This window comes from Heptranchias perlo, chromosome 1, assembly GCF_035084215.1.
Source record: "Heptranchias perlo isolate sHepPer1 chromosome 1, sHepPer1.hap1, whole genome shotgun sequence".
NCBI classification, from domain to species: Eukaryota; Metazoa; Chordata; class Chondrichthyes; order Hexanchiformes; family Hexanchidae; genus Heptranchias; species Heptranchias perlo.
In genome coordinates, this window is record NC_090325.1 from 101,684,366 (window position 1) to 101,697,676 (window position 13,311).

The following is a 13,311-nucleotide window of genomic DNA, read 5'->3' on the forward strand; positions in this document are numbered from 1 at the left end:
ATGGGAGATTGTGAGAGAGACAGTAATTACAGGAAGAGAGCTGCAGTTTTTATTTTTTTATTTAGCCATAAGCAACACCAGGAGAGATAGTTTTTATTTGTTTGAAATGTTGTTTGCAGCATTCCAATCTGGACTGAAGCAAAAGCACCTGGCTTCTCTTTTCATGATTTATTTATACAGTTAGCAGTAAATAAACTAACAATCCAAATGTTACTTTCAATCAACAGTGAAGCACAAAGCTGAGTGACACAGTAAAACAATCTAAATCCTAAAAAATTCAGACAAAATAATCCTTTGAAAAAAAAACAATGAGCTCTAGCCAGAGGTGTCAACATCAAAGAAATGCTAATGGTGACATTGCAAATTCTAAATAAACAAACTGAGCTGTGTTTATTTTTAATACAACTGGTCATTCTCTCTCTCTCTCTGCCTTTCGGGTCTCTCTCTCTCTCTGTCTTTGTAATCTGACCGCTTGTGTATTCAGTAGTCTTGGGTGTAATGTTCCCCTGTCTGAACACCATCCACTCCTTTGATTGCTGTGATTACCTCCCTGCCGAGGTGTGATAATGGGCAGTTGGAAAGATTATCTGTAATCACCAGGCATTGTTCTGTGACTGTATATGCGGTGCCTTTATGGAACCCTTCACTCACCTGACGAAGGAGGAAAGCTCCGAAAGCTTGTGATTTCAAATAAAGCTGTTGGACTATAACCTGGTGTTGTAAGACTCCTTACATTTATTTTTGTGTATATTCACTAAATGAGAGATTCTTGGGGGCAGGGTAGTGGTTAACATAACGCCATTATTTACAAAAGGCTCAAGAGCTATACCTGAAAATTGTAGACTAGTAAGTTTAACATCATGTTATAGGGAAGGTTTGAAATTATTTTAATAGGTCTAGTGAACACTTTGAAATGCATATAGGGTCATTTGCATGGTTTCATAAAGGGGAGGTCACGTTTAATTCATTTGCTGGAGTTTCTTGAAGACATTACTAGTGGGCAACGGAAATGCAGTTGTTATTGTATCGGATTTTCAGAAAGCTTATAACAAGATATAACCGCAATTAAAGGCTCAGGTCAGGAATCACGCTATAAGGGGCAAATTATGGTGTTGAACAGAAAGCAGTTTTGAGAACAGGAAGCAGAGGGAAGCTGTAAATGGAAACTTTTCAGACAGGAAAATGGTTACGAGCAGGGTACCACAGGGATCGGTTTTGGAACCTTTGCTTTTTTAATATATATATTAATGCCTTGGACAAAGATTTAATAAGTAAAGCCTCCAAGTTTGCAAATGATACCAAAATAGAAGGCAGGAAAATATAGAAAATAACACAACCATGTTTAAAGGAATTTGGATCGTTTTGCCAATTAAGAACATAAGAACATAAGAACTAGGAGCAGGAGTAGGCCATACGGCCCCTCGAGCCTGCTCCGCCATTCAATCAGATCATGGCTGATCTTCAACCTCAACTCCACTTTCCTGCCCGGTCCCCATATCCCTTGATTCCCCTAGAATCCAGAAATCTATCGATCTCAGTCTTGAATATACTCAACGACTCAGCATCCACAGCCCTCTGGGTAGAGAATTCCAAAGATTCACAAAGCTCTGAGTGAAGAAATGCCACCTCATCTCTGTCCTAAATGGCCGACCCCTTATCCTGCAACTATGCCCTCTAGTTCTAGGCTCTCCAGCCAGAGGAAACAACCTCTCAGCCTCTACCCTGTCAAGCCCCTTCAGAATTGTATGTTTCAATGAGATCACCTCTCATTCTTCTAAACTCCAGAGAGTAAAGACCCATTCTACTCAACCTCTCCTCATAGGACAACCTTCTCATCCCATGGATCAATCGACTGAACCTTCATTACACCGCCTCTAAGGCAAGTATATCCTTCCTTAGATAAGGAGACCAAAACTGTACACACTACTCCAAATGAGGTGTCAATAAAGCCCTGAACAATTGTAGCAAGACTTCCTTACTCTTGTTCTCCAACTCCCTCCCAATAAAGGCCAACATGCCATCTGCCTTCCTAATTGCTTGCTGTACCTGCATGCTAACCTTTTGTGTTTCTTGTACCAGGGCACCCAAGTCTCTCTGGACATCAATATTTAATAGTTTCTCACCATTTCAAAAATATTCTGTTTTTCTATTCTTCCTACCAAAGTGAATAACCTCACATTTCCCCACATTATACTCCATCTGCCACCCTCATGCCCACTCACTTACCCTGTCTATATCCCTTTGCAGACTCTTTGTGTCCTCCTCATAGCTTACTTTCCCACCCAGCAAACTTGGATACACTACACTCGGTCCCTTCATCTAAGTCATTAATATAGATTGTAAATAGCTGAGGACCAAGCACCGATCCTTGCGGTACCCCACTAGTTACAGCCTGCCAACGTGAAAATTACCTGTTTATCCTTACTCTCTGTTTTCTGTCCATTAACCAATCCTCTATTCCATGCTAATATGTTACCCGCAACCCCATGAGCTCTTATCTTGCATAACAACCTTTTATGTGGCACCTTATCAAATGCCTTTTGAAAATCCAAATATGCTACATTACTGGTTCTCCTTTATCCACCCTGTTAGTTACATCCTCAAAAACTCTAATAAATTTGTCAAACATGATTTCTCTTTCATAAAACCATGTTGACTCTGCCTAATCATATTATAATGTTCTATGTGCCCTGGTACCAATTGGGGCAATAGGTAGAAAATGCATTTCAAAATAGGTAAGAGTAAAATAATTAGTATGGGAGCAAGAAACCAAATGTGTTAAATGAAACCGTGGTACAGAGTGCTGATCAGAAACAGGATTTTGGAGGTCCAGTGTTTAAATCTACAAAATCATCAACCCAGTGCTTAGCTACAGTAAAAAAAAGTTGCAAATATGTTACTGGGTTGCATTAGAAAAGGTATAGAGTATAAATCAAAAAATATTGCATTGTTGCTGCGTACGGCGTTGGTCAGACCCCAGCTGGAATTATGGTGTACAATCTGGTCACCTAATTATAGGAAGGATATTATTGCACAAAAGGTGAACAACAAAGATGATTCTGGATATCAGTAATTTAAGTTATGAGGAAGTGTTAGAGATGTTGTGCTTGTTTCCTTTAGAAAAGAGGACACACAGTGATCTAATTGATGTTTTCAAGATTACAATGTGAATTGAAAGAATTGAGCTAGGCATATTGTTCATTATTTTGAAGATTATAAATACCTACACTTGTTAAAAATTAGAAGGTTAGAAGTAAGTAGTTGTAAGTAAGGCCATTGAAGCAGATCATATCATATATGGGATCAAGCAACAACTAGATGTGCTACTGGAGAGAGAAGAGATGAAGGATTATGGTAAGAAAACAGGAAAGTAAGGTTGGTCTTTGAAAAAGAAATGAGCTCAATGGTCCTGATGGTCTTTCCCGCTCCTAAAAATTGATATTTTTTTAAATCCACCATTTATTTTCCTTTCCTGAAAGGTTTGACGCTTAGACAGGCTTGAGTTCTATACCCACCCTCCAGTACCTCACCCAAGTGACCATTCTTCATGTGTGGGTCTAAACAGTGAGTGTTGGCAGGCTATTCAACAGCAAGTGACATCACAGCTGAGTCACCCTTTCTTCCTTTGTAATATGCAATTTTAGGGTTTTTAACCATTTGTTAAATAATTCTACTGCAAGCTTTAGATTAATATTTATTCTAATGGATGAAATTCTTTCACAACATGTGATATTTGGTAAAAACCATTCCCAATATGTTTCAGATATCATTCATTTAGGTTCAAAATGTAACCTACACCTCCCAAAAACCCACTGGCAGTTAAAATCCCCCCTTTCCTCCTTGGATTTAGAAACTCAATGTAAACTAGTCAAATTTGCAGATGATACCAAACACAAAGGGTAATTGAATCTGAGGAGGTAGCCTGGGAAACAGCATTACACAAAATATATAAGCGGGCTGAATAGTGGCAGATGAAATTTAATACAAAGTATACAATGTAAAGTACTGGAAATAGAAAGAAAAAATAGATACTTTAAGTATTCCTTGAGTGGTTTTGAAATAGCTAAGGATGAAGGTGAAAGAGATCTAGGGTTAGTTGACTCAGCACTCAACAGGGGTAATTTTGACTTTGGCTAATAGTGTAAAACAGACGATATCGGATCAGCCGCCCTATATATCTCTCCTGATTTTGATTTCCACTGACTTCAATGAAAATCAGGAGAGATGTATAATGGGCAGCATCAATCCATAACCAAACAAAATGCTAAACAGTACTAAATCAGTGGAGTACAAGCCAGAAAATTCTGTTTAAACTATAAAGTGCGCTGGTTAGACCACATCTTGAGTATTGTATCTCTTCATCTGTATCCATCGTGGAATCCTGTGTGACTTGTGCATGGAGACTTGTGAAGGGTTACCAGAATGCCTCTCCCAGAATCTCCATTAGTGGTTTTCCAGCGTAATTTTGTTAGTCCACCACTTTACCATCAAGAAAGCAGCCATTCTTAACAATTATTCTGCATTGATTTTTCAGTAGACTTGTTATGGCTTGGATAAAAACAAATTAAGATAAAACTAAAAGTAAAACTGTTTAGATAAAAATAAAAGTAAAACTGACCTACCTTGAATCATGTACTAATGATTGTGATATATATTGCAGTAGATTTTGTGTCAGAGGATTATCTTGAGGTAATTAAAGGAAAGTTATGTCCTATTAATACATTTCATGTGCCCTCATCTAGATTAAGGGTATTATTGCCTTTTAAAAGCATATATTTAAAGAGTTGCATTAGTTTAGCTCTAACTGATATGGTTTCACCTCCCTTAATCTTGTCTTCAGATAAGATTTAGGCCACAAAAGAAAGATCTTGCATTTCTATAGCGCTTTTAACGACTTCAGGAGTTCCCAAAGTGCTTTACAGCCAAAGAAGTACTTTTGAAGTGTAGCCACTCTTGTAGTGTAGGAAACGCGGCAGCCAATTTGCGCACAGCAAGGTCACACAAACAGCAATGTGATTATGACCAGATAATCTGTTCTTTATTGATGTTGATTGAGGGATAAATATTGGCCAGAACACCGGGGAGAACTCCCCTGTTCTTCTTCAAAATCTTGCCCTGGTGGATTGGAATCAAAAATTGGGAGACAAAACAGTAACTGAACAATCGGAGGCCTTGAAGGGTGAGATGGTTCGGGTGAAGAGTAGACACATTTCCACAAGGGGAAAAGAAGGTAGAGTTCCCTGGATGACTAAAGATATAGAGATTAAAACGAAAGAGATAAAGGAGGCTTATGACAAATTTAAGGTTCATAATATAATAGAAAACTAAGCTAAATACAGAATGTACATAGGAGATCTAAAAGAGGGAATAAGAGGGGCAAAGAGAGAGTATGAGAATAGATTAGCGGCTAACACAAAAGGGAACCCAAAAGTCTTTTATAAACATATAAATAGTGGAAGGGTGGGGCCGATTAGGGACAAAAAAGATCTTCTTGTGGAGGCAGAGGGTATGGCTGAGGGTAATGGTCGACGGGTGTTTTTGTAACTGGAAGGCTGCTTCCAGTGGGGTTCCGCAGGGCTCAGTAGTAGGTCCCTTGCTTTTTGTGGTATATATTAATGATTTAGAGTTAAATGTAGGGGGCATGATTAAGAAGTTAGCAGATTATGCAAAAATTGGCTGTGTGGTTGATAGTGAGGAGGAAAGTTGTAGACTGGAGGAAGATATCAATGGACTGGTCAGGTGGCCAGAAAAGTGGCAAATGGAATTCAGAGAAGTGTGAGGTAATGCATTTGGGGAGGTCAAACAAGGCAAGAGAGTACACAATAAATGGGAGGTTTCTGAGAGGTGCAGAGGAAGAGAGGGACCTTGGAGTGCATGTCGACAGATCCCTGAAGGTAGCAGGACAGGTAGATAAGGTGGTTAAGAAGGCATACCGGATACGTTCCTTTATTAGCCAAGGCATAGAATATAAGAGCAAGGAGGTTATGCTAGAACTGTATAAAACACCAGTTAGGCCACAGCTTGAGTACTGCGTACAGTTCTGGTCACCACATTACAGGAAAGATGTGATTGCGCTAGAGAGGGTACAGCGAAGATTTACAAGGAAGGGTGGGGACAACTTTAGCTATGAGGAAAAATTGGATAGGCTGGGGTTCTTTTCTTTGGAACAGAGGAGGCTGAGGGGTGATTTAATTGAGGTGTATAAAATTATGAGGGGCCTAGATAGAGTGGACGGGAAGGATCTATTTCGCTTAGCAGAGAGGTCAATAACCAGGGGGCATAGATTTAAAGTAATTGGTAGAAGGATTAGAGGGGAGCTGAGGGAATTTTTTTTCACCCAGAGGGTGGTAGGAGTCTGGAACTCACTAACTGAAAGGGTGGTAGGGGCAGCAACCCTCATCTAAATTAAAAAGTACTTGGATATGCACTTGAAGTGCCATAACCTACAAGGCTACGGACCAAGTGCTGGTGAGTGGGATTAGGCTGGGTAGCTCTATTTCGACCAACACAGACACGATGGGCTGAATGGCCTCCTACTGTGCCATAAACTTTCTATGTTTTTATGAAATAGTGCCATGGGATCTTTTACATCCATCTGAGAGGCCAGACGGAGCCTCGGTTTAATGTTTCATCCAACAGATGGCACCTCCAACAGTGCAGCACTCCCTTGGTACTACACTGGAGCGTTAGCCTAGATTTTTGTACTCAAGTCTCTGGAGCAGGACTTGAACCTGCAACCTGGAGGGCTGAAGCACAGAGTGGATCACAAAGAGAGTGGATTGTGAACCGAGTGGGAACTTGAGAAATTGGTGAGAGTGGGAATTAGGTGTAGAGGGGGAAGGAGGTGCTAAATTTTTTTTAAAAGCAAAAAAAAACAAAACAGACTAAAAAGTGATTACCTATAAACAGATAGATTATTTAGTCAGGAGAAACAGCACTGAGCACCAGGGGAGGAGCCCCATTCACTAAGAACAGAGAGAGTAACATAACAGCGACATCACAATGAACGGAGAGGAGGAGCTCTGAGAGATCCAGAATAAAAGGGTAGGTTAATCGGGGTAAGTAAACAGTAAGTAAATTAATAATAATCGAGTATCTAAAGAGAGTTTAGAAAAATATGGTTTCTAAATATAATGGATGGGCAGTTGAGATTCATTGCCTGCAATGCCTGTGCCATGTGGGAACTTCAGGATGCTCCATGTGTCCCGGAGGGCCACATGTGCAGGAAATGCCTCCAGTTGCTCGAGCTCAAGCTGAGGGTTTCTGAGCTTATGGGGCAGCTGGAGTCACTGCAGAGCATAAGGGAGGCTGAAGGTTTCCTGGATTGTACGTTCCAGGAGGTGGTCACCCGGCAGCCACAGAGAGTTCAGGATAGCAAGTGGATGGCCATCCGAAAGGGTAGGAAGAGGCAGGCAGTGCAGGAATCTTCTAGGTATGTAGCACTCTCAAACCGGTATAACAGTGAGGGTGATGACACCTCACAGGGGTGCAGTCCTGAGCATGACACATGGGGCAAAGGACTGCACAGGGGCCACAGTGAAGAGTAGAAATGCAGCAGTCATAGGAGATTCGATAGTCCGGGGTACAGACAGGCGCTTTTGTGACCGACGTGAGTCCCGCATAGTATGTTGCCTCCCTGGTGCCAGGGTAAAGGACATCACGGAGAGGGCGCAGAACATTCTGTGGGGGGGAGAGGAACAGCCAGAAGTCATGGTCCATGCGGGTACCAACGACATAGGAAAGAAGAGGGATGAGATTCAGAGTTTCAGGAGCTAGGGAGGAAGTTAAGAAGCAGGACCTCAAAAGGTAATAATCTCTGGATTACTCCCAGTGCCACGCACTAATGAGTACTGAAATAGGAAGATAAGGCAGGTTAATGTGTAGCTAGAGACATAGTGCAAGAGGGAGGGCTTCAGATTCTTGGGGCATTGGGACCAGTTCTAGGGCAGGAGGGACCTGTTCAGGACGGGTTGCACCTCAACACAGCTGGGAGCAATGTCCTTGCGGGGAGATTCACTAGTGCTCTAGGTGAGGGTTTAAACTAATTTGGCAGGGGGATGGGGATGTAGCATTAGAAAGGAGAAACAAGGTGCACAAAGGATTGGGAGAGACAGATAGCACTAGAGTAAGAAATAGTACAGTATTAGGTGGGATCAGACTAAGAGAGAATACAAGAAGGTCTAAGATAGGTTTAGAGTGCCTGTGTGTAAACGCACGAAGCGTGGTAAATAAGGTTGGTGAGTTGCAGGCACAAATGAGACCTGGCTCAAAAAAGGGCAGGATTGGGTACTAAATATTCCTGGATACAAGGTGTTCAGGAAAGATAGGGAAGGAAAAATGGAGGGGGTGGGGTGGTGGCAGCATTGATTAAGGAGAATATTGCAGTGCTGGAGAGAGAGGGTGTCCTTGAGGGGTCAAGGACAGAATCTAATTGGTTAGAGTTAAGAAACAATAGAGGTGCCATTACACTACTGGATATATTCTATAGGCCACCAACTAGTGGGAAGGATATAGAGGAGCAAATTTTCAGGGAAATTAGAGAGATGCAAGAACTATAGAGTAGTGATAATGGGGGACTTCAACTATCCTAATATAAATTGGGATAGTAACAGTGTAAAGGGCAAAGAGGGGGAGGAATTTCTGAAGTGTGTTCAGGAGAACTTTCTTGATCAGTATGTTTCTGGCCCAATGAGGAAGGAGGCATTGCTGGATCTGGTTCTGAGGAATGAGGTAGGTCAAGTGGAGCAAGTGTCAGTGGGGGAACATTTAGGGAACAGTGATCATAGTATCATAAGGTTTAGATTAGTTATGGAAAAGGACAAGGAGCAATCTAGAGTAAATTTGCTTAAATGCAAGAGGGCCAATTTCAGTAGGTTGAGAATGGATCTGACCTGGGTAAATTGGAAGCAAAGATTGGTGGGCAAAACTGTAATTGAACAATGGGCGGCCTTTAAAGAGGAGATGGTTCGGGTACAGTCTAGGTACGTTCCCATGAGGGAGAAAGGCAGGGCAACTAAAACCAGAGTTCCCTGGATGACGAAAGAGATAGAAGGTAAGATGAAGCAGAAAAAGGGGGCTTAGGACAGATGTCAGGTTGATAATACAAGAGAGAACCAGGCTGAATATAGAAAGTTCAGAGGAGAAGTGAAAAAGGAACTAAGAGTGGCAAAGAGATTATGAGAATAGACTCAGCGAACATAAAAGGGAATCCAAAAGTCTCTGTAGGCATATAAACAGTAAACGAGTAGTAAGAGGAGGGGTGGGGCCGAGTAGGGACCAAGAGGGAGATCGACGCATGGAGGCAGAGGGCATGGCTGAGGTACTAAATGAGTACTTTGCATCTGTCTTTACCAAGGAAGAAGATGCTGCCAAAGTCACAGTAAAACAGGAGGTAGATGAGATACTGGATGGGCTAAAAATTGATAAAGAGGAGGTACTAGAAAGGCAGGCTCTACTTAAAGTAGATAAGTCACCCGGTCCGAATGGGTTGCTTCGTAGGTTGTTGAGGGAAGTAAGGGTGGAAATTGCAGAGGAGCTGGCCATAATCTTCCAATCCTCCTTCGATATGGGGGTGGTGCCAGATTCAATCGTGGCTTTCAAAAAGGAATTGGATAAATACTTGAAGGGAAAAAATTGCAGGGCTGCGGGGGAATGGGACTAACTGGATTATTCTTACAAAGAGCCGACATCGGCTCGATGGGCCGAATGGCCTCCTTCTGTACTGTAACCATTTTATGATTCTATGATTCTAACCTTCTGTCTCAAAGCCGAGAATGTTACCACTGGGCCACTGCTGACACCTGCTTAATACAACACTACATGCTGCCTGGGAAACGTGGTCAAACTATGGGAAACCAAGATCATGTGGCTGAGAATTCCATCAATTTGGAAACACTGATAATGGCAGCTTTAATAGTGCAAAAAAAGCGCTATTGCACTTTTAATTAATATCTTGAAATAATTTTGGCAAAACTGATTATTTTTTTATTTGCAGATAGTTAACGATCGAATGACAACTTTAGTGAATTTACTGCTAATAATTCTGAGTTAGAAGTTAGGCTTTTATAATTGCTGCTGGTAATGGTTCTGATGTTGCCATTTACAGCTCCTCTAGAGCCATCTTTTGTTTCTTTACTTGTCCCATTACCACCTTCCTTGCCTTGCACCATCATCCCTTTTGTCATTTAATCACTGTTGCCCTCTACCCTATCACAGACCCTCCCTTTTGTTCTTTCCTTCCCCCCCCCCCAACTTTCCCTGGTTTTATAGTTGCTTAAAAACTATTAACTCTTTCACATCTTCCAGTCCTGACGAAAGGTCTTCGACCTGAAACGTTAACTCTGTTTCTTTCTCCACAGATGCTGCCTGACTTGCTGAGCTTTTCCAGCATTTTCTGGTTTTATTTCAGATTTCCAGCATCCACAGTATTTTGCTTTTGATTTTATAATTGTGTCTCATGTCAGTATAAGATCTGCTGCAACAATCACAATAGCTTCACTAATGTCTGTGGTATTATTTTTAAAATTTTTTAATGGAGATAAATGCTGTGAAGCAGCTTAGCTTTGCAATAAAAATATTTTGATAATGTTCAAACACTGGCTATCTCCTGTGATTTTTTTTGTTGCTATTAATAAAAGACCAGTAAACAGCACAGTATTAATACAGATAATTTTCAGATAATACAGTCATTAATACAGATAACAGTCATTTTCACGCCGAAAAATTTGAATTATCAAATAATTTGAATTAAGCAACATAAATAGCACAGCGAAGTAGGAATCAAAAATGTAATTATCAGATAATGTGAATTAAGCAACTTTTAATTAATAATACATCACTCATTCCAGTTATTATTCAAGTGCAGTGCAAATTCACTTACTAAATATGCAAAGTACAAGGAAGTGATCCCTTTGCAGGAAAGACATTAGCCGAGAAATTTGGTTATCACCAGGAACCGGCATGATATCGGTGACAAGTAGAAATCATGTATCTGAGGACATCAACAACAGGCACACGCAAAATTGGAGCACGTGGTTCATTTTAATATGCACAGCGAGCTACCAGCGCAACACGCACTGTTGATTGGCAGCTCATCAATTGGTGGAACAGGAAATTGGGTGTCAGTGATGCCATTTAAAGGCCGCCTGCATCTCTTAAAGGGAAGGTGCACTTTGGCTGCTGTGAGCTGATTTACCATTAGACAGTAAAAAATGGCAAGCAGTGATGCTGATTTTCTGATGCTGCGCTGGAGATGTTGGTGCAGGAGTTCACCAGGACAAGGGAGCTGCTGTTCCCTTCTGGTTGCAAGAAGGGTGCCTAGACAAGTCACATGGCAAAAGGGGTCAGAGGTGCTGGAGCAGATGAACCCAGGATCTGGCTGCAATGCTGGAAGAAATTCAACTATCTCACTAGAGCTGCAAAGGTAAAACTCCTAATCGCTTCTCGGTTACTCTCTGCTTAGACCAGCACCACCGGTAACCCCTGCATTCACAAACCTTCCCTGCCCCATTTCTCATCACTTTCTTCCAATCACAGCAGCACACTTCATGCAACCTCCTTTTACTGCTACTGGCATACTCTGCACCTGCTACTCTCCTCACAATCACTCCCCCTGCCCCTCACTTCTTCACACGTGGGCCATCCTTCACACAGCAGCAATATTATTCTACGCTGACAGGCATATCTTCACAACCTTTCACCAGCTCACACACTAACACATTCCCTTTCTACTTGCTGACACACGGCAACTTCTAGAGCGCTCTTCATCACTCGATCTTACACTTGTAGGCACCAGCTCAGAAACTGGCACCCTGTGTAATTTAGAGGGTCAGGTTGAGCGGTCTGCACTAGGAGATTCACCCAATACAAGTGCACAGGAGCAAGAGGAAGGGGATAGGATGTCTCAGCAACCAGCTTGCCGGAGGGCGAGCTTGCATTCTAAGCCTGCTACAGAGGGCACAGATGATGACTTCCAGAGCCCAGCCTTTAGAGGAAGACTGATAGCCGTGCACAACAAACTACTCAGTGCACTGTCAGTGAGCTTGCGCACACTGTGGAGAAACACAGGAAGGAGTCCAACTCCACCTTGTGTGTGGTATTACAGAGGGGCATAGAAACAATGCAGTGGAGCGTGTGGTCAGCTCTATCAACACTGCAACAGAGCATCTGGTTGGAGCCTCTGATGACAGCTCTGGCAGCTTTGAGGGGACTGCTGCATCTTGGCTCCAGGCTCCAGCATCTGTTCTGACTTTTAAAGTATGACAGAGACTATGTAAAAGAGGCTTTCAAAGCGTCATCCCACTCCTGGACTCTGTTCTTCTGTGGAGCAATACAAGTGCTGAAACGCAACCCCATGACATGGCATTGGCAACCATAGGAGAGGCAGATGCTGTTCTCAGGATGACAGCACACCTGCTCCACTTCTAGCCTTTGAACCAGTGCCAGTTTTGGTGCAAGACAGTCAGCTGGCCCAGACTGCCTCGGCCGTCTGTGAGATGCTTCAGTCTTCAGGCCAGAGCTCCTCGAGGTTGCCCGCCACGTGCATCTCCAGTGCCCTTAGTGGAAGTTCAGCAGCCTTCCAAATCCCCTGCTGTTGCCATTGGGGAAGCACCCCATAGGAGCACCAGAGTAGACAAAAAAGCATAGAAGACAGGCACTAGAGATTTGCACTAGGCTGAGTATTAATTCTCAAGCATCACTGTAAACATAGAGTCATAGAATCATAGAATGGTTACAGCACAGAAGGAGGCCATTCAGCCTGTCGAACCTGTGCCGGCTCTCTGCAAGAGCAATCCAGCTAGTCCCACTCCGCTGCCCTTTCCCCGTAGCCCTGCAAATTATTTTCCTTCAAGTACTTATCCAATTCCCTTTTGAAAGCCACGATTGAATCCGCCTCCACCACCCTTTCAGGCTGTGCATTCCAGATCATAACCACTCACCGCGTAAAAAAGTTTTTCCTCATGTCGCCTTTGGTTCTTTTGCCAATTACCTTAAATCTATGAACTCTGGTTCTCGACCCTTCTGCCAATGGGAACAGTTTCTCTCTAACTACTCTGTCTAGACCCTTCATGATTTTGAATACCTCTATCAAACTCCTCTAAATCTTCTCTGTTCCAAGGAGAACAACCCCAGCTTCTCCAGTCTATCCACATAACTGAAGTCCTTCATTCCTGGAACCATTCTAGTAAATCTTTTCTGCACCCTCTCTAAGGCCTTCACATTCTTCCTAAAGTGCGGTGCCCAGAATTGGACACAATACTCCAATTGTGACTGAACCAATATTTTATAAAGGTTCAACATAACTTCCTTACT